This window comes from Tachypleus tridentatus, unplaced genomic scaffold (genome assembly GCF_004210375.1).
Source record: "Tachypleus tridentatus isolate NWPU-2018 unplaced genomic scaffold, ASM421037v1 Hic_cluster_1, whole genome shotgun sequence".
Classification (NCBI taxonomy): domain Eukaryota; kingdom Metazoa; phylum Arthropoda; class Merostomata; order Xiphosura; family Limulidae; genus Tachypleus; species Tachypleus tridentatus.
The window spans coordinates 20,883,520-20,906,214 of record NW_027467777.1 but is presented as its reverse complement, the minus strand read 5'-3'; the positions used below and the strand labels follow the sequence as shown (position 1 = coordinate 20,906,214).

General features: G+C 33.6%; 1 protein-coding gene across 1 annotated transcript in view; it reads right to left on the bottom strand.

The window, feature by feature from the left end:
- The window catches only part of LOC143241700 (FERM domain-containing protein 4A-like), a 39,428-nt gene that overhangs the window by 14,904 nt on the left and 1,829 nt on the right, over positions 1-22,695 (bottom strand). The window contains exon 2 of the mRNA XM_076484930.1: positions 1,328-1,407. The gene's annotated coding sequence lies outside the window, so the exon portion shown is untranslated. The remainder of the gene's footprint in view (positions 1-1,327; positions 1,408-22,695) is intronic.

Sequence of the window (22,695 nt, the reverse complement as noted above, 5' to 3'; positions counted from 1 at the left end):
ATACCCAAGAATCACGTAGATGTCACTTTGATTGACCCATGTTGAGGAGATAAGACATCATCTAACTCAACGCTGAAAGTGTTATACTTACCCTACAGACTGTAACTTGTTAGTCGTAACGAGAAGTTTTTAAAGTGACGTCACAACTACATTTCGATGACGGACGCTGTGTAATTGAAGGAAGTTACTCCAGCGACTTAAAACGTCATTTATTTAGTTTCCACAGCGTAATGTTTGTCTCTCTCTCTCTCTCTCTCTGTGTGTGTGCAATGTGAAAGACAACAGTGTATTTATAATATCCAGAGATGTAAAAAAAAGATGCCCTAGAACGCCCTCTTTAATCAAATATTTGACGTTTAACGAAAGCTGAACAATGGACGATCTATACTATGTCCACCACGGTTACTGAAACCCTGAATTCATATTTATGGAATACACCATTGGAAAATGATGTGGAAGATAAAACAAGTCAATGCAACATACCAGAAGAAAACACTTTTTAATTAAAATCAACGGAGTTTTTATTCCTTGGTGTTTCTCGAGTTGAAATAAAACTAGTCTTAACACAGTGACGTTTCTAACGCAAGTCAAAAGTGTCGCTTTCTACACAAAGCTCTACAAACTCACGAATTATGCTTCATACGAAACCTTGAAGAATAGAATCCTTGTGGTTAACAAGTACGATTGGCGTTCAATTTGAGATGGGCCTTTACGACATGAAGTAGACGATACGTCAGGTTAGTACACGGAATAGAAGACGACTTTGGTTCAAAACAAAACTGTGTAGAATAAAGAATCTCTGGATAAACTCTGAGAACAGTTAAGTGCAGGAAAAAGAGAAAACACCACCACACAATAGTTAGAGCATGCGAGGTAAGACTGTTTGTAGGTATCTCTTAGGTTGTTTCTTATAAAGATAAACCCGACATGAAGGTTTATTGCTTAAAAACTCTGCCCACTCAGAATACCGATGTAACTTCTCAATCACCTTGAAAACCCGCACGTTATTCAATAATCATTCTTGATTAGAAGTTACAAAGACAGTTATAAACAGCCACGTGCGCTCGTAGCTTTAATCACACCTGTCGTTTTAGATTATTTATAAAACACGCATACACCTTTATCGTAAAACTGAAACTTAAAAAAAATATTTCTATAGACTAATACACTTTACCTAAATAGTTACCTATATATACGAAATATTTTGTTTCAAATATTGATTTAGTAGGACATGTTTTGATAGAACGTGCACTTACCGAACTGGGCATACAAACATCAACACAAGTGGGTTTTGGTTTCTTTTCATGTTAGGGTTATCAATACTTACTCACAGTAATCTCCGGAAACTTCCTGAAGCACGAGAGCTGCCAGAGAGAATACAGTTTCACTTTCCGGTTCAATAACACCCTACGGAAGAGAAAGGTACAATCCAGTCTTTATTTGGTGGATTACGAAAATTTCCCTATACAAAACAACAGATATTTCTAACTCAGCCAACAAGCTCCAGCCTTGGACAAGAGCCAATATTGCCATACTTTAAATACGTCTAAGTATTTTTAAAATAATTCTTTAAAAAACAAAAGTTGAGAAACATAAACAGTACAACTAAAACACCATCCGTCATCAACACACAGTTTCTCAACTACACTATACCTAGTTAAAGGTACTGAAAGTAAAGATTATTCAAGAGTATTTCAACTACACTATACCTAGTTAAAGGTACTGAAAGTAAAGATTATTCAAGAGTATTTCAACTGCACTATATCTAGTTAAAGACACTGAAAGTAAAGATTATTCAAGAGTATTTCAACTACACTATACCTAGTTAAAGACACTGAAAGTAAAGATTATTCAAGAGTATTTCAACTACACTATATCTAGTTAAAGGTACTGAAAGTAAAGATTATTCAAGAGTATTTCAACTACACTATATCTAGTTAAAGGTACTGAAAGTAAAGATTATTCAAGAGTATTTCAACTACACTATATCTAGTTAAAGGTACTGAAAGTAAAGATTATTCAAGAGTATTTCAACTACACTATACCTAGTTAAAGGTACTGAAAGTAAAGATTATTCAAGAGTATTTCAACTGCACTATATCTAGTTAAAGACACTGAAAGTAAAGATTATTCAAGAGTATTTCAACTACACTATATCTAGTTAAAGGTACTAAAAGTTAAGATTATTCAAGAGTATTTCAACTACACTGTATCTGGTTAAAGCTTTATTTCTCTTTAATGTTGTGTTGAATTACTGATGGGTTATCTGCGGTAGTTGTCCCTAATCAACAACACCCACCGCCAATTATTAAACTGTTCTTTACCAACGAATAGTGGATGTGACCATGACGTCATAATGTTCCCATTATTGATTATGATATTTGCACGGTATTGAAAGCAATAGATAACGTGTAACTATAACACCAGACGTGCGATACTGGACCTTGATTCTGTATAACACAATACCCATTTTATAGTGGACCTTTAGTCTGTACAACACAATACCTATGCTGTATACGTGACCTTTAGTCTCTATGACACAATACCTATGCTATATACTGCACTTTTAGTCTCTATAACACAATACCTGTGTTATACTGCACCTTTAGTCTCTATAACACAACACCTACGTTATATGGGGCCTTCAGTCTTTATCACACAACACCTATGTTATACTGGACCTTTAGTCTGTATAACACAATACATATGTTATACTGTATCTTCTGTCTGCATAACACAACACCTATGTTATACTGTACCTTCTGTCTGCATAACACAACACCTATGTTATAACTGTACCTTCTGTCTGCATAACACAACACCTATGTTATACTGTACCTTCTGTCTGCATAACACAACACCTATGTTATACTGGACCTACTGTCTGCATAACACAACACCTATGTTATACTGTACCTTCTGTCTGCATAACACAACACCTATGTTATACTGTTCCTTCTGTCTGCATAACACAACACCTATGTTATATTGTACCTTCTGTCTATATAACACAACACCTATGTTATAGTGTACCTTCTGTCTGCATAACACAACACCTATGTTATACTGTACCTTCTGTCTGCATAACACAACACCTATGTTATACTGTACCTTCTGTCTGCATAACACAACACCTATGTTATACTGTACCTTCTGTCTATATAACACAACACCTATGTTATAGTGTACCTTCTGTCTGCATAACACAACACCTATGTTATACTGTATCTTCTGTCTATATAACACAATACTTACGATGTATAGTCTGCACAACACAACACCTATGTTATACTGTACCTTCTGTCTATATAACACAATACTTACGATGTATAGTCTGTATATAAAACAAGACCTAGTGTATTCAAAGTGTATGATGGTAGAGGAGCTTAAGACTTACGCCCTCTAGCGGTATACGTTGTCATGCACACACGATATATGGTTATTCAATCGCATAAGCTCTTGCACACTGTCCGGAGTTACCAACATAATAGGTCAAGCACGTAACGGAAGACAGTGCTGGTCCTTTTAGAGGCATGTTTTAAGTCAGGCGGCCAAGGTAGAGCGGGGGTCGAACCGCGTGGGATCTAGGTAGGCTGAGAAATGTAATCACCAAGCCTCACGAATGTAGTGGTGATGTCGTAATCAATATTTATCATGAGACAAACAGTTGGAGATTGAATGATCAGTAAGGTATTACATACAGAGTGGCAGCGAACCCACCCACCCCTAACAACGAAACCACAAGTACCATAGCAAACTTTTCTTGTCTAAGTTTTGTGTACACGACACTGAATTAGTAAAGGAGAATACATACCTCTATCTCCTAAAATAAACGAAAACGAAACCACAAGTACCACAATATTTTTTCTTTTTGATTAAGCTGTTTTTGCATACTCTAAAACTTAAATAAATATTGACATAAAATACAAGTATGTATGGAAGGTTACGCGCACGAACATTAAGCCCGTCCAATTTTATTAAGAGCATGACGTCACTTTTTTTTTTAGTATCAGTCACGTGCAACTGGAGAAAGTGACGTAATTTTTTGTTGTTTTCTGAAATGTGTGCAAAACTATATAAAATATTCTGGATTATATGTGATACCTGTCCTTAGTTTGGAAATGGAGAACAAATTGTTTATTTGTTGTCTGTACTGTGTCTGTTATGGGGACAGAAACCCAATTTTAAAAGTTATAAAACCACAACTGAGAGCTTGGGGTATTGTCGGCACCTCCACCTCTTGCGCTACTCATAACTATCATTTTGAGGATCATGTGTTTCCATCTCAACACTTGGACTTTCAGAGTCATAGTCCAACACGCTATGTGCATCACCACGCCTGGTCAGACGTAATATTGGTTGTTTTCCGTGAAACGTTAGGTTTGTTTTACTGTCACAAGTAAAAGTCGACTACATTAGTATTATGGCTTCACTCACTTTAGTCTAGTTTACCGTTGGACAAATATAAGATTCCTTTCACGTTAAATTAACTACTTTCTTTAGTATTGGACAGAATAAAACATACTTTTCCCAAGCCAGTCGTGTATTCAATCATTTCCACACTCGGCTAAGAGCCGAGCATCCATAGATGGTTGGAAATATGAATATAATAAGATACATTTAGTAAAAATAAATAACAAAATATAAAATGTTTGTCTTCTATTCTCTAGCATAGAGGTTGTTTGTCTTAAGAAACAAACACAACCATTATACTCTCCAGAACAAAAGTTATTTATTTTAAGAAACAAACACTACCATTGTACTCTCTAGAACAGAAGTTGTTTGTCTTGAACACTAACATTATACTCTCTAGAACAGGGGTTGTTTGTCTTAAACACTACCATTATACTCTCTAGAACGGGGGTTGTTTGTCTTAAACACTACCATTATACTCTCTAGAACGGGGGTTGTTTGTCTTAAACACTACCATTATACTCTCTAGAACGGGGGTTGTTTGTCTTAAACACTACCATTATACTCTCTAGAACGGGGTTGTTTGCCTTAAACACGAATATTATACTCTCTAGAACGGGGGTTGTTTGTCTTAAACACGAATATTATACTCTCCAGAACATGAGCTATTTGTCTTAAGAAACAAAACAAAAACTACTTTGTATGAGATTTGTATCAAAGAAATTATAATAATAAAAAAAACACGTCGAATCCCTGTAACATCAAACATGCTTACCCTTTCTACCGTGAGGACGTTATAATGTGTATGGTCAATCCCACTATTTGTTGGTAAAAGGCTCGCCCGAGAGTTGGTGGTGCTGCCTTTCTAGTCTCACACTGCTAAATTAAGTAAGTGAAATTCAAAACATGCAAAGAGATATTCCAGAAAGCCATAATAGTAACAGTCCGATATTTTAAACGGTCGTATGTCCAAAAGCTGGTAAGAAAAGCAATCACACATGTAGGCCTAATGTTCTTTCGTGTTATTTGCTCGTATTTTAATAAGTAGTATTTGTATAGGGTTTTGTCAGGGATATAAACTGATAACCATTTCGGGAGCCTACATTATTGTTATTCGTAATTAAAGCTTTTGATCTGTCGAAATATTATCCTCATAATAAAACAATAACAAAACTTCATTCTGGAATACTTGTCTCACTACACTACACTTTGGGAATATCAGACAGCCCCTGAGAAATAATCGTTTAAAGACGACTTTTCTCCGTTTTCACAGCTTTGCATTCCATAATTATAGAAACCCTGTTGAAAAAGTTTGGTTTTTAATCAACATATGTTTTTTGTTAATTTCATTTACCTAACTGTTCGTTATTGAACAATCAGAATAAATTACTGACTATAAATGTCAGTAACAATAATATTACAAACTAACCAGTTTCTTGTTACACTGTAAGATATAAATGTCGGTAACAATACTCTTACATATGAACCAGTTTCTTGTTACACTGTAAGATATAAATGTCGGTAACAATACTCTTACAAATGAACCAGTTGCTTCTTACACTAAGCTATAAATGTCGGTAACAATAGTCTTACAAATGAACCAGTTTCTTGTTACACTGTAAGCTATAAATATCGGTAACAATACTCTTACAAATGAACCAGTTTCTTGTTACACTGTAAGATATAAATGTCGGTAACAATACTCTTACAAATGAACCAGTTGCTTGTTACACTAAGCTATAAATGTTGGTAACAATAGTCTTACAAATGAACCAGTTTCTTGTTACACTGTAAGCTATAAATATCGGTAACAATACTCTTACAAATGAACCAGTTTCTTGTTACACTGTAAGCTATACATGTCGGTAACAATACTCTTACAAATGAACCAGTTTCTTGTTATGCTGTAAGCTATAAATGTCGGTAGCAATACTCTTACAAATGAACCAGTTGCTTGTTACACTGTAAGCTATAAATATCGGTAACAATACTCTTACAAATGAACCAGTTGCTTGTTACACTGTAAGCTATAAATATCGGTAACAATGCTCTTACAAATGAACCAGTTTCTTGTTACACTGTAAGCTATACATGTCGGTAACAATACTCTTACAAATGAACCAGTTTCTTGTTATGCTGTAAGCTATAAATGTCGGTAACAATACTCTTACATATGAACCAGTTTCTTGTTACACTGTAAGCTATAAATGTCGGTAACAATACTCTTACATATGAACCAGTTTCTTGTTACACTGTAAGCTATAAATGTCGGTAACAATACTCTTACAAATGAACCAGTTGCTTGTTACACTAAGCTATAAATGTTGGTAACAATAGTCTTACAAATGAACCAGTTTCTTGTTATGCTGTAAGCTATAAATGTCGGTAACAATACTCTTACATATGAACCAGTTTCTTGTTACACTGTAAGCTATAAATGTCGGTAACAATACTCTTACATATGAACCAGTTTCTTGTTACACTGTAAGCTATAAATGTCGGTAACAATACTCTTACAAATGAACCAGTTGCTTGTTACACTAAGCTATAAATGTTGGTAACAATAGTCTTACAAATGAACCAGTTTCTTGTTACACTGTAAGCTATAAATATCGGTAACAATACTCTTACAAATGAACCAGTTTCTTGTTACACTGTAAGCTATACATGTCGGTAACAATACTCTTACAAATGAACCAGTTGCTTGTTACACTGTAAGCTATAAATATCGGTAACAATGCTCTTACAAATGAACCAGTTTCTTGTTACACTGTAAGCTATACATGTCGGTAACAATACTCTTACAAATGAACCAGTTTCTTGTTATGCTGTAAGCTATAAATGTCGGTAACAATACTCTTACATATGAACCAGTTTCTTGTTACACTGTAAGCTATACATGTCGGTAACAATACTCTTACAAATGAACCAGTTTCTTGTTATGCTGTAAGCTATAAATGTCGGTAACAATACTCTTACATATGAACCAGTTTCTTGTTACACTGTAAGCTATAAATGTCGGTAACAATACTCTTACATATGAACCAGTTTCTTGTTACACTGTAAGCTATAAATGTCGGTAACAATACTCTTACAAATGAACCAGTTTCTTGTTACACTAAGCTATAAATGTCGGTAACAATAGTCTTACAAATGAACCAGTTTCTTGTTACACTGTAAGCTATAAATATCGGTAACAATACTCTTACAAATGAACCAGTTTCTTGTTACACTGTAAGCTATAAATATCGGTAACAATACTCTTACAAATGAACCAGTTTCTTGTTACACTGTAAGCTATACATGTCGGTAACAATACTCTTACAAATGAACCAGTTGCTTGTTACACTAAGCTATAAATGTTGGTAACAATAGTCTTACAAATGAACCAGTTTCTTGTTACACTGTAAGCTATACATGTCGGTAACAAATCTCTTACAAATGAACCAGTTTCTTGTTACACTGTAAGCTATAAATATCGGTAACAATACTCTTACAAATGAACCAGTTTCTTGTTACACTGTAAGATATAAATGTCGGTAACAATACTCTTACATATGAACCAGTTTCTTGTTACACTGTAAGCTATAAATGTCAGTAACAATACTCTTACAAATGAGCCAGTTGCTTGTTACACAGTAAGCTATAAATGTCGGTAACAATACTCTTACAAATGAACCAGTTGCTTGTTACACTGTAAGCTATAAATGTCAGTAACAATACTCTTACAAATGAACCAGTTGCTTGTTACACAGTAAGCTATACATGTCGGTAACAATACTCTTACAAATGAACCAGTTGCTTGTTACACTAAGCTATAAATGTTGGTAACAATAGTCTTACAAATGAACCAGTTTCTTGTTACACTGTAAGCTATAAATATCGGTAACAATACTCTTACAAATGAACCAGTTTCTTGTTACACTGTGCTATACATGTCGGTAACAATACTCTTACAAATGAACCAGTTTCTTGTTATGCTGTAAGCTATAAATGTCGGTAGCAATACTCTTACAAATGAACCAGTTGCTTGTTACACTGTAAGCTATAAATATCGGTAACAATACTCTTACAAATGAACCAGTTGCTTGTTACACTGTAAGCTATAAATATCGGTAACAATGCTCTTACAAATGAACCAGTTTCTTGTTACACTGTAAGCTATACATGTCGGTAACAATACTCTTACAAATGAACCAGTTTCTTGTTATGCTGTAAGCTATAAATGTCGGTAACAATACTCTTACATATGAACCAGTTTCTTGTTACACTGTAAGCTATAAATGTCGGTAACAATACTCTTACATATGAACCAGTTTCTTGTTACACTGTAAGCTATAAATATCGGTAACAATACTCTTACAAATGAACCAGTTTCTTGTTACACTGTAAGCTATACATGTCGGTAACAATACTCTTACAAATGAACCAGTTGCTTGTTACACTGTAAACTATAAATATCGGTAACAATGCTCTTACAAATGAACCAGTTTCTTGTTACACTGTAAGCTATACATGTCGGTAACAATACTCTTACAAATGAACCAGTTTCTTGTTATGCTGTAAGCTATAAATGTCGGTAACAATACTCTTACATATGAACCAGTTTCTTGTTACACTGTAAGCTATACATGTCGGTAACAATACTCTTACAAATGAACCAGTTTCTTGTTATGCTGTAAGCTATAAATGTCGGTAGCAATACTCTTACAAATGAACCAGTTGCTTGTTACACTGTAAGCTATAAATATCGGTAACAATACTCTTACAAATGAACCAGTTGCTTGTTACACTGTAAGCTATAAATATCGGTAACAATGCTCTTACAAATGAACCAGTTTCTTGTTACACTGTAAGCTATACATGTCGGTAACAATACTCTTACAAATGAACCAGTTTCTTGTTATGCTGTAAGCTATAAATGTCGGTAACAATACTCTTACATATGAACCAGTTTCTTGTTACACTGTAAGCTATAAATGTCGGTAACAATACTCTTACATATGAACCAGTTTCTTGTTACACTGTAAGCTATAAATGTCGGTAACAATACTCTTACAAATGAACCAGTTGCTTGTTACACTAAGCTATAAATGTTGGTAACAATAGTCTTACAAATGAACCAGTTTCTTGTTATGCTGTAAGCTATAAATGTCGGTAACAATACTCTTACATATGAACCAGTTTCTTGTTACACTGTAAGCTATAAATGTCGGTAACAATACTCTTACATATGAACCAGTTTCTTGTTACACTGTAAGCTATAAATGTCGGTAACAATACTCTTACAAATGAACCAGTTGCTTGTTACACTAAGCTATAAATGTTGGTAACAATAGTCTTACAAATGAACCAGTTTCTTGTTACACTGTAAGCTATAAATATCGGTAACAATACTCTTACAAATGAACCAGTTTCTTGTTACACTGTAAGCTATACATGTCGGTAACAATACTCTTACAAATGAACCAGTTGCTTGTTACACTGTAAGCTATAAATATCGGTAACAATGCTCTTACAAATGAACCAGTTTCTTGTTACACTGTAAGCTATACATGTCGGTAACAATACTCTTACAAATGAACCAGTTTCTTGTTATGCTGTAAGCTATAAATGTCGGTAACAATACTCTTACATATGAACCAGTTTCTTGTTACACTGTAAGCTATACATGTCGGTAACAATACTCTTACAAATGAACCAGTTTCTTGTTATGCTGTAAGCTATAAATGTCGGTAACAATACTCTTACATATGAACCAGTTTCTTGTTACACTGTAAGCTATAAATGTCGGTAACAATACTCTTACATATGAACCAGTTTCTTGTTACACTGTAAGCTATAAATGTCGGTAACAATACTCTTACAAATGAACCAGTTTCTTGTTACACTAAGCTATAAATGTCGGTAACAATAGTCTTACAAATGAACCAGTTTCTTGTTACACTGTAAGCTATAAATATCGGTAACAATACTCTTACAAATGAACCAGTTTCTTGTTACACTGTAAGCTATAAATATCGGTAACAATACTCTTACAAATGAACCAGTTTCTTGTTACACTGTAAGCTATACATGTCGGTAACAATACTCTTACAAATGAACCAGTTGCTTGTTACACTAAGCTATAAATGTTGGTAACAATAGTCTTACAAATGAACCAGTTTCTTGTTACACTGTAAGCTATACATGTCGGTAACAAATCTCTTACAAATGAACCAGTTTCTTGTTACACTGTAAGCTATAAATATCGGTAACAATACTCTTACAAATGAACCAGTTTCTTGTTACACTGTAAGATATAAATGTCGGTAACAATACTCTTACATATGAACCAGTTTCTTGTTACACTGTAAGCTATAAATGTCGGTAACAATACTCTTACAAATGAGCCAGTTGCTTGTTACACAGTAAGCTATAAATGTCGGTAACAATACTCTTACAAATGAACCAGTTGCTTGTTACACTGTAAGCTATAAATGTCAGTAACAATACTCTTACAAATGAACCAGTTGCTTGTTACACAGTAAGCTATACATGTCGGTAACAATACTCTTACAAATGAACCAGTTGCTTGTTACACTAAGCTATAAATGTTGGTAACAATAGTCTTACAAATGAACCAGTTTCTTGTTACACTGTAAGCTATAAATATCGGTAACAATACTCTTACAAATGAACCAGTTTCTTGTTACACTGTAAGCTATACATGTCGGTAACAATACTCTTACAAATGAACCAGTTTCTTGTTATGCTGTAAGCTATAAATGTCGGTAGCAATACTCTTACAAATGAACCAGTTGCTTGTTACACTGTAAGCTATAAATATCGGTAACAATACTCTTACAAATGAACCAGTTGCTTGTTACACTGTAAGCTATAAATATCGGTAACAATGCTCTTACAAATGAACCAGTTTCTTGTTACACTGTAAGCTATACATGTCGGTAACAATACTCTTACAAATGAACCAGTTTCTTGTTATGCTGTAAGCTATAAATGTCGGTAACAATACTCTTACATATGAACCAGTTTCTTGTTACACTGTAAGCTATAAATGTCGGTAACAATACTCTTACATATGAACCAGTTTCTTGTTACACTGTAAGCTATAAATATCGGTAACAATACTCTTACAAATGAACCAGTTTCTTGTTACACTGTAAGCTATACATGTCGGTAACAATACTCTTACAAATGAACCAGTTGCTTGTTACACTGTAAACTATAAATATCGGTAACAATGCTCTTACAAATGAACCAGTTGCTTGTTACACTGTAAGCTATACATGTCGGTAACAATACTCTTACAAATGAACCAGTTTCTTGTTATGCTGTAAGCTATAAATGTCGGTAACAATACTCTTACATATGAACCAGTTTCTTGTTACACTGTAAGCTATACATGTCGGTAACAATACTCTTACAATGAACCAGTTTCTTGTTATGCTGTAAGCTATAAATGTCGGTAACAATACTCTTACAAATGAACCAGTTGCTTGTTACACTAAGCTATAAATGTTGGTAACAATAGTCTTACAAATGAACCAGTTTCTTGTTACACTGTAAGATATAAATGTCGGTAACAATACTCTTACATATGAACCAGTTTCTTGTTGCACTGTAAGCTATAAATGTCAGTAACAATACTCTTACAAATGAACCAGTTGCTTGTTACACTAAGCTATAAATGTCGGTAACAATACTCTTACATATGAACCAGTTTCTTGTTACACTGTAAGCTATAAATGTCGGTAACAATACTCTTACAAATGAACCAGTTTCTTGTTACACTGTAAGCTATAAATGTCGGTAACAATACTCTTACAAATGAACCAGTTGCTTGTTACACTGTAAGCTATAAATGTCGGTAACAATACTCTTACAAATGAACCAGTTTCTTGTTACATTGTAAGCTATAAATGTCGGTAACAATACTCTTACAAATGAACCATTTTGTTGTTACACTGTAAGCTATAAATGTCGGTAACAATACTCTTACAAATGAACCAGTTGCTTGTTACACTAAGCTATAAATGTTGGTAACAATAGTCTTACAAATGAACCAGTTTCTTGTTACACTGTAAGATATAAATGTCGGTAACAATACTCTTACATATGAACCAGTTTCTTGTTGCACTGTAAGCTATAAATGTCAGTAACAATACTCTTACAAATGAACCAGTTGCTTGTTACACTAAGCTATAAATGTCGGTAACAATACTCTTACATATGAACCAGTTTCTTGTTACACTGTAAGCTATAAATGTCGGTAACAATACTCTTACAAATGAACCAGTTTCTTGTTACACTGTAAGCTATAAATGTCGGTAACAATACTCTTACAAATGAACCAGTTGCTTGTTACACTGTAAGCTATAAATGTCGGTAACAATACTCTTACAAATGAACCAGTTTCTTGTTACATTGTAAGCTATAAATGTCGGTAACAATACTCTTACAAATGAACCATTTTGTTGTTACACTGTAAGCTATAAATGTCGGTAACAATACTCTTACAAATGAACCAGTTGCTTGTTACACTAAGCTATAAATGTCGGTAACAATTAACAATTTTCAATTTGTTAATTAACTAGCGACAATATGTTTAGAGCGTAACTTCGTGCTAGTAAGAATTATGCACTTTGTAACTGTAAGATGTGTAGACATAGAATTTCGTTATTTATAACAAGAAACAGAGACAAACATCTCGCATTTATATAGCAGTTTCATGGTACCATCCTTTAAGTGATTAAAGACAAGTGATGTGGGTGGGAAAATCTAGGACTAGACAGCTATGTAAACGTTTAGTTGAGTCTACAACTTACTGTTAGTTTCAGCACATTAGTTCCTTGGAAAGGGACCAGATATCCCTTCTTCCAAGCCTAAAAGTCTAAGTACTACACTCAAAATTGTAATTCACCTATCACGTCCAGTTAACAAAACCACCAAATCCAACCCCTTCGTGGTCACATAGATCCAGGATTGCGATTAAATAATGATAAAATGGAATCACAATAGAATCATTAATCGTTGTACCAAACTGGAATAAAGCTTACCTTAGTAATTAGTTGACAGGGTCAGTTTATCTTCTGGAGTAAGCTATACGAGTTTACAGTTTTTATATAACTGTTTTAGGTTTATGTGTTCAATGATTACTGTTTTTCACAGACAGATCTAAGGTTCTCTCTTTCCGCTGTAATACAGAGATTGACTGGGACACTGAACCAAGATATTAAAACCGTTATCTTCTACAAACGTCCGCTACCAAGAAGCAAGTTTAAAACGCTAGAGAACTACACGTGCGCGATATCTGGCTGCTTCTAGTGGAAGAGTCTATTCGTTTTTCTGGGGTCTCTATTCTAATTGCAGAATGTGTTATTTTTGTCTCAGTTTGATAATATTTATATTAGGTTGGAGATTTTCGTCCGTCAGTGAAACTGTCTTGGTAACTTGCCATGCCAAATATTTATGTTTAATAAAACTATCAGTAAATACAACATTTATCAATACAAAGAGGTTAACCACAGTGTTTTTTTATAAATCTATTATTTAGCCCCAAACGTTCGAAGACGTAATTAAACGTTCTTTTCAAGGATGTTATAATTTGGAAAATAACCAAATTTCCAAACAAAACATTTAGACATAGATTAATATTTAATATCAAAACGTGGAGAAAGGAGACAAGAGAAATACTGATTCAAACAAGTAGTCGAACTAAATCTAAACACTAATATATCTTATGAAGGATAATAATATAATGTACCTTAGGGAATATAAGAATACAAGTAACACTTTAGAAAGGATAATAATATAATATAGCTTGTAATAACATAATGTAGCTTATGGAAGATAAGAAAACGTGTTACACTTTAGAAAGGATAAAAACATAATTTAGCTTATGGAAGTACGGAAGACAAGAACACATAATGTACTTTATGGAAGTATGGAAGATAAGAACACGTTGTAACTTCAGAAAAGATAATAACATAAGGTATATAACGGAAGTACGGAAGATAAGAACACATATACTTTAGAAAGGATAAAAACATAATTTAGCTTATGGAAGTACGGAAGATAAGAAGACGTGTTACACTTTAGAAAGGATAATAACATAAGGTACCTTATGGAAGTACGGAAGATAAGAAGCCGTGTTACACTTTAGAAAGGATAATAACATAAGGTACCTTATGGAAGTACGGAAGATAAGAACACGTTGTAACTTCAGAAAAGATAATAACACAATGTACTTTATGGAAGTTTGGAAGATAAGAACACGTTGTAACTTCAGAAAAGATAATATCATAATGTACTTTATGGAAGTATGGAAGATAAGAACACGTTGTAACTTCAGAAAAGATAATATCATAATGTACTTTATGGAAGTATGGAAGATAAGAACACGTTGTAACTTCAGAAAAGATAATAACATAATGCACTTTATGGAAGTATGGAAGATAAGAACACGTTGTAACTTCAGAAAAGATAATATCATAATGTACTTTATGGAAGTATGGAAGATAAGAACACGTTGTAACTTCAGAAAAGATAATAACATAATGCACTTTATGGAAGTATGGAAGATAAGAACACGTTGTAACTTCAGAAAAGATAATAACATAATGTACTTTATGGAAGTTTAGAAAAAAAACACATGTAACACTTTGGAAAGGATACTAATATCTTCTTCACCTGTCTCTACATCTGTCTACTTCACTACATTTAAATATTTCATTACTTTCTATATTCATCTGGCTTCACAACATTTAAATACTTCACTAGTATTTACTTCTGTAAACTTCACTATATTTAAACACTACACTAGTTTCTCTATTCATCTAACTTCACTATATTTAAACACTACACTAGTTTCTCTATTCATCTAACTTCACTATATTTAAACACTACACTAGTTTCTCTATTCATCTAACTTCACTATATTTAAACACTACACTAGTTTCTCTATTAATCTAACTTCACTATATTTAAACACTTCATTACATATAAATAATTGACCAGTCTTTACATTTGTCTACCTCACCACATTTAAGGACTGCACTAGCCTCTACATCTGTCTTCATCACCATATTTCAATACTTAACTATTCCTTACATCTGTCTACTTCATATATATTTGAATAATTCACTAGTCTATCCATCTGTCAACTTCACTATATTTAAATACTTCACTTGTTTCTCTATTCACAAAACTTCACTATATTTAAATGATTCACCAGTTTTTCTATTCCTCTAGCTTCACTATATTTAAATATGTCACTAGTTTCTCTATTCATGTGACTTCACTATATTTAAATGATTCACCAGTTTTTCTATTCCTCTAGCTTCTCTATATTTAAATATGTCACTAGTTTCTCTATTCATGTGACTTCACTATATTTAAATATTATACTAGTTTCTCTGTTCACAAAACTTCTCTATATTTAAATACTTCAATAATTTCTCTATTCATCTAATTTCCCAAGTTTTTCTATTCATCTAACTCCACTAATTTCCCAATTTATCTAACTTCACAATATTTAAATACTTCACTACTATCTCTATTCATCCAACTTCACTGTTTTCTCTACAATGAAACAAAACACATTTGCTAATTTTTTCTAATGGTCTTTTCCAACTAAACCTTCAGGAATTTAAAGAGTTCCTATGTTAACCTTGAATGTAGTGTTTGTTTCACTATAACGAAGTTGCAAAGCTAAGTTACAGTAACAATGAATTCTTAAAAATCGATTAAAACTGGTCACTAGAATACTTCATGTGAAGTGCCTTAGTCTGGGTTAGAATACCACATGGTCTCAAGAGGTCCTAATGCTGGTCACAATAATCTGCCTTTGTAGCCGTTAGCGTTAATTTTCTAAGTGTGTTTACGATAGTACTTATATATTTGAATTATTAATAGAAGAACTAGTTATATTATAGGATACGAAAAGTATTATGGTTGACCCACACACTCACGATAAAAAAGGTAGTGAAATATTTTTAAATACGCCCGCTGTTTCAACTAAAGAAAGCATCTACATGCCTTTCTGCCTTCGTTTGTAAATTTCATCTCCAGTTGTCAGTTCCTAAGTTTCATTCTGTGGATATATCAAAGAAACTTTCACATTAAGATGATGGTCTGGTTGTATCAAACGCTCTAGAAATGTCTGCCTGTAACAGTGAATTACTCTTTGAAATTGAGATGATGTCTGGTTGTATCAAACGCTCTAGAAATGTCTGCTTGTGACAGTGAATTACTCTTTGACATTAAGATGACGGTCTGGTTGTATCAAACACTCTAGAAATGTCTGCCTGTGACAGTGAATTACTCTTTGACATTAAGATGATGTCTGGTTGTATCAAACGCTCTAGAAATGTCTGCCTGTAACAGTGAATTACTCTTTGACATTAAGATGATGTCTGGTTGTATCAAACGCTCTAGAAATGTCTGCTTGTGACAGTGAATTACTCTTTGACATTAAGATGATGTCTGGTTGTATCAAACACTCTAGAAATGTCTGCCTGTGATAGTGAATTACTCTTTGACATTAAGATGACGGTCTGGTTGTATTAAACGCTCTAGAAATGTCTGCCTGTGACAGTGAATTACTCTTTGACATTAAGATGACGGTCTGGTTGTATTAAACGCTCTAGAAATGTCTGCCTGTAACAGTGAATTACTCTTTGACATTAAGATGATGGTCTGGTTGTATTAAACGCTCTAGAAATGTCTGCCTGTGACAGTGAATTACTCTTTGACATTAAGATGATGTCTGGTTGTATTAAACGCTCTAGAAATGTCTGCCTGTAACAGTGAATTACTCTTTGACATTAAAATGATGTCTGGTTGTATCAAACGCTCTAGAAATGTCTGCCTGTAATAGTGAATTACTCTTTGACATTAAGATGATGTCTGGTTGTATCAAACGCTCTAGAAATGTCTGCCTGTGACAGTGAATTACTCTTTGACATTAAGATGACGGTCTGGTTGTATTAAACGCTCTAGAAATGTCTGCTTGTGACAGTGAATTACTCTTTGACATTAAGATGATGTCTGGTTGTATTAAACGCTCTAGAAATGTCTGCTTGTGACAGTGAATTACTCTTTGACATTAAGATGACGGTCTGGTTGTATTAAACGCTCTAGAAATGTCTGCTTGTGACAGTGAATTACTCTTTGACATTAAGATGATGTCTGGTTGTATTAAACGCTCTAGAAATGTCTGCCTGTGACAGTGAATTACTCTTTGACATTAAGATGATGTCTGGTTGTATCAAACGTTCTAGAAATGTCTGCCTGTAACAGTGAATTACTCTTTGACATTAAGATGATGTCTGGTTGTATCAAACGCTCTAGAAATGTCTGCCTGTAACAGTGAATTACTCCTTGACATTAAGATGATGTCTGGTTGTATCAAACGCTCTAGAAATGTCTGCTTGTAACAGTGAATTACTCTTTGACATTAAGATGATGGTCTGGTTGTATTAAACGTTCTAGAAATGTCTGCCTGTAACAGTGAATTACTCTTTGACATTAAGATGATGTCTGGTTGTATCAAACGCTCTAGAAATGTCTGCCTGTAACAGTGAATTACTCTTTGACTTTAAAATGATGGTCTGGTTGTATTAAACGCTCCTCTAGAAATGTCTGCCTGTAACAGTGAATTATTCGTTTTTAATATTTCTAGAAGTTTGTAGACGTTCGTAGCCAGATACCTGGGAGTCATATGTGACCGTCCTTAATGAGAGATCCCAGGGTTACATGTAGCTGTCTCTAATGAGAGATTCCTGGGTTATATGTAACCGTCCTTAATGAGATACTCCTGAGTTATATGTAACCGTCCCTAATGAGAGACTCTTGAGTTATATGTAACCGTCCCTAATGAGATACTCCTGGGTTATATGGAACCGTCCCTAATGAGATACTCCTGAGTTATATGTAACCGTCCTTAATGAGATACTCCTGGGTTATATGTAACCGTTCTTAATGAGATACTCCTGGGTTATATGCAACCGTCCTTAATGAGATACTCCTGGGTTATATGTAATCGTCCCTAATGAGAGACTCCTGGGTTATATGTAACCGTCCTTAATGAGATACTCCTGGGTTATATGTAACCGTCCCTAATGAGAGACTCTTGGGTTATATGTAACCGTCCTTAATGAGATACTCCTGGGTTATATGTAACCGTTCTTAATGAGAGACTCCTGGGTTATATGTAACCGTTTCTAATGAGAGACTCTTGGATCATATGTAACCGTCCCTAATGAAAATCTCCTGGATCATTGTAACTGTCCCTGATGAAAAACCTAACCCGGTCTAATGACAGACCTGTGGGTCATGTATATCTGTTTATAATGACAAATCTTTGGGTCATTCGTAGACGTTTCTGGTGAAAGACACCTGGATCATGTGTAGTCATCCCTAATTTCGAATTACTGATAAGAGAGAAGCTAGCCAGTCAACGGCCACAAAGATTTTGTTTCGCTTTCAACGTGGTAACTGGTTTGTGCTAAACAAAGTTACGAAGGACAGGACTGACCGTCACACTTGTTTTTTCACAACTCACAATTCTGATCATGTTTAGTGACATTGTTGCGCAGGACGACACAGTAAACAAGAAGCAACACCACCAGTGCTGTCTAACCACTCTCTGTCAAGCTTTGAAACGTGCAATAGTTTTGTTTTACAGTTTTCAGGTAAATCACTTAGATTCCTTGTGCAGAAGAAATGGTTCACTGTATAATGCTTCCTGCGCTCCATGCACAGAAATATTCATATGTGAACACTATATCAATTCTTCTTTAAATCAACCTGATTGTTTGTTGTTGTTAAGCATGAAGCTACACAGTGGGCAATCTGTGCTGTGTCCACAACAAGTATCTAAACCCAATTTTTAGTAGTGTCAGCCCAAAGGCTTGCCACTTAGCCTTCAGGAGACTCAACTGAGAAAGCATGTGTGAGTTTTGTTACAGCAAAGTCACAGTGGGTCATCTGCTGTGTACACCGAGAGAAAGAACACCTCTTGAAATGTCTGATTAAGTTTCGTAATTACAAAAACATCAGAGTACTCTGACACTGTTAGCGTCCAGAAACAACATATAACGTACATAATAATGTCTTCTGTATTTCGGTAATTTCATACCATTACGGACAACATATAATGTACATAATAATGTCTTCTGCATTTCGGTAATTTCATACCATTACGGTAAGTTAATGTTGTAATTTTTACATTCATTCCTTTTAATGTTAAGTCAACTTTTTAAAAATAAAACCATTACACATTTAATAATTTCCTGTTTTCACATTACTTCGGTTGGATATATATATATATATATATCTTGCGGAAATCCCTTAAAGAAGGTGCCTAATCACACGTGGTTGATACGTCGCTGGGCACGTGCGGGGTTACCAGCAGCAGAGATGAAAAGTATTATAGGACTAATCAAAGTGAAACCGGTCAACTGAAAGACACATTTCTTCAACACTTATCCAAGCGTTGAACACTAATATTTCGAATTCCACAAAGGGTGAATCAGCACAGCCCAGGAACTACGGTGTTCTCCTTCGAACAATAAAGCCCACAAACAAGCGGTTCACTAAGGTACGGTAGAGATACGTGTTGTTCTGGTAAACATAACTGATAAAATAACAGAATATAACAGTGGATATTACTACAATCAACATAACTGATAAAATAACAGAATATAACAGTGGATATTACTACAATCAATAGTAAACTGTTATTCATTGTATAATAACACTGCACGACCGATGTAGTAATTTACATGACAAAAAAAATATACAAACATACTTCACATCACAAAATAAACATATACAAACACACTTCACATCAAAAAATAAACATATACAAACACACTTCACATCAGAAAATAAACATATACAAACATACTTCACATCAGAAAATAAACATATACAAACATACTTCACATCAGAAAATAAACATATACAAACATACTTCACATCACAAAACAAACATATACAAACACACTTCACATCAAAAATAAACATATACAAACACACTTCACATCACAAAATAAACATATACAAACACACTTCACATCACAAAATAAACATATACAAACATACTTCACACCACAAAATAAACATATACAAACATACTTCACATCACAAAATAAACATACAAACATACTTCACATCACAAAATAAACATATACAAACATACTCACATCACAAAATAAACATATACAAACATACTTCACATCACAAAATAAACATATACAAACATACTTCACATCAGAAAATAAACATATACAAACATACTTCACATCACAAAATAAACATATACAAACATACTTCACATCACAAAATAAACATATACAAACATACTTCACATCACAAAATAAACATATACAAACACACTTCACATCACAAAATAAACATATACAAACACACTTCACATCACAAAATAAACATATACAAACACACTTTACATCACAAAATAAACATATACAAACACACTTCACATCACAAAATAAACATATACAAACATACTTCACACCACACAAAATAAACATATACAAACATACTTCACATCACAAAATAAACATACAAACATACTTCACATCACAAAAATAAACATATACAAACACACTTCACATCACAAAATAAACATATACAAACACACTTCACATCACAAAATAAACATATACAAACATACTTACATCACAAAATAAACATATACAAACACACTTCACATCACAAAATAAACATATACAAACATACTTCACATCAGAAAAATAAACATATACAAACACACTTCACATCAGAAAATAAACATATACAAACACACTTCACATCAAAAAAATAAACATATACAAACACACTTCACATCAGAAAATAAACATATACAAACATACTTCACATCATCAAAATAAACATATACAAACATACTTCACATCACAAAATAAACATATACAAACATACTTCAAACACATCACAAAATAAACATATACAAACACACATTCACATCACAAAATAAACATATACAAACACACTTCACATCACAAAATAAACATATACAAACACACTTCACATCACAAAATAAACATACAAACATACTTCACATCAGAAAATAAACATATACAAACACACTTCACATCACAAAATAAACATATACAAACATACTTCACATCAGAAAATAAACATATACAAACATACTTCACATCAGAAAATAAACATATACAAACATACTTCACATCACAAAATAAACATATACAAACACACTTCACATCACAAAATAAACATATACCAACACACTTCACATCACAAAATAAACATATACAAACATACTTCACATCACAAAATAAACATACAAACATACTTCACATCAGAAAATAAACATATACAAACACACTTCACATCAAAAAATAAACAAATAAAAACAATATTTAATAGTAAGTACAGCGTGAGGAAACTTTACAACACCCATACTGTATTATATATTACCTTATCAGTAGGTGTCCAGCCCCACAAGTGTATCTGTGTGTTGAGTTAATAGTACAGTAATACTGTGTTAAACACAGTCTGACTGTTCATTAAGGACAAGAGTTGTTGGTTTAGTTTAGCTACGTCACTTGTACAGTAATACTGTGTTAAACACAGTCTGACTGTTCATTAAGGACGAGAGTTGTTGGTTTAGTTTATCTACGTCACTTGTACAGTAATACTGTGTTTTTTACAATCTGACTGTTCACTAAAGGTAGGAGTTGTTGGTTTAATTTATCTACGTGACTTATACAGTAATACTGTGTTATACACAGTATGACTGTTCACTAAAGGTAGGAGGTGTTGGTTTAGTTTATGTACGTCACTTGTACAGTAATACTGTGTTAAACACAGTCTGACTGTTCATTAAGGACTTGAGTTGTCAATTTAGTTTATCTACGTCACTTGTACAGTAATACTGTGTGTTTTTACAATCTGACTGTTCACTAAAGGTAGGAGTTGTTGGTTTAATTTATCTACGTGACTTGTACAGTAATACTGTGTTATACACAGTATGACTGTTCACTAAAGGTAGGAGTTGTTGGTTTAATTTATCTACGTGACTTGTACAGTAATACTGTGTTATACACAGTATGACTGTTCACTAAAGGTAGGAGGTTTTGGTTTAGTTTATGTATGTCACTTGTACAGTAATACTGTGTTATACACAGTATGACTGTTCACTAAAGGTAGGAGTTGTTGGTTTAATTTATCTACGTGACTTGTACAGTAATACTGTGTTATACACAGTAT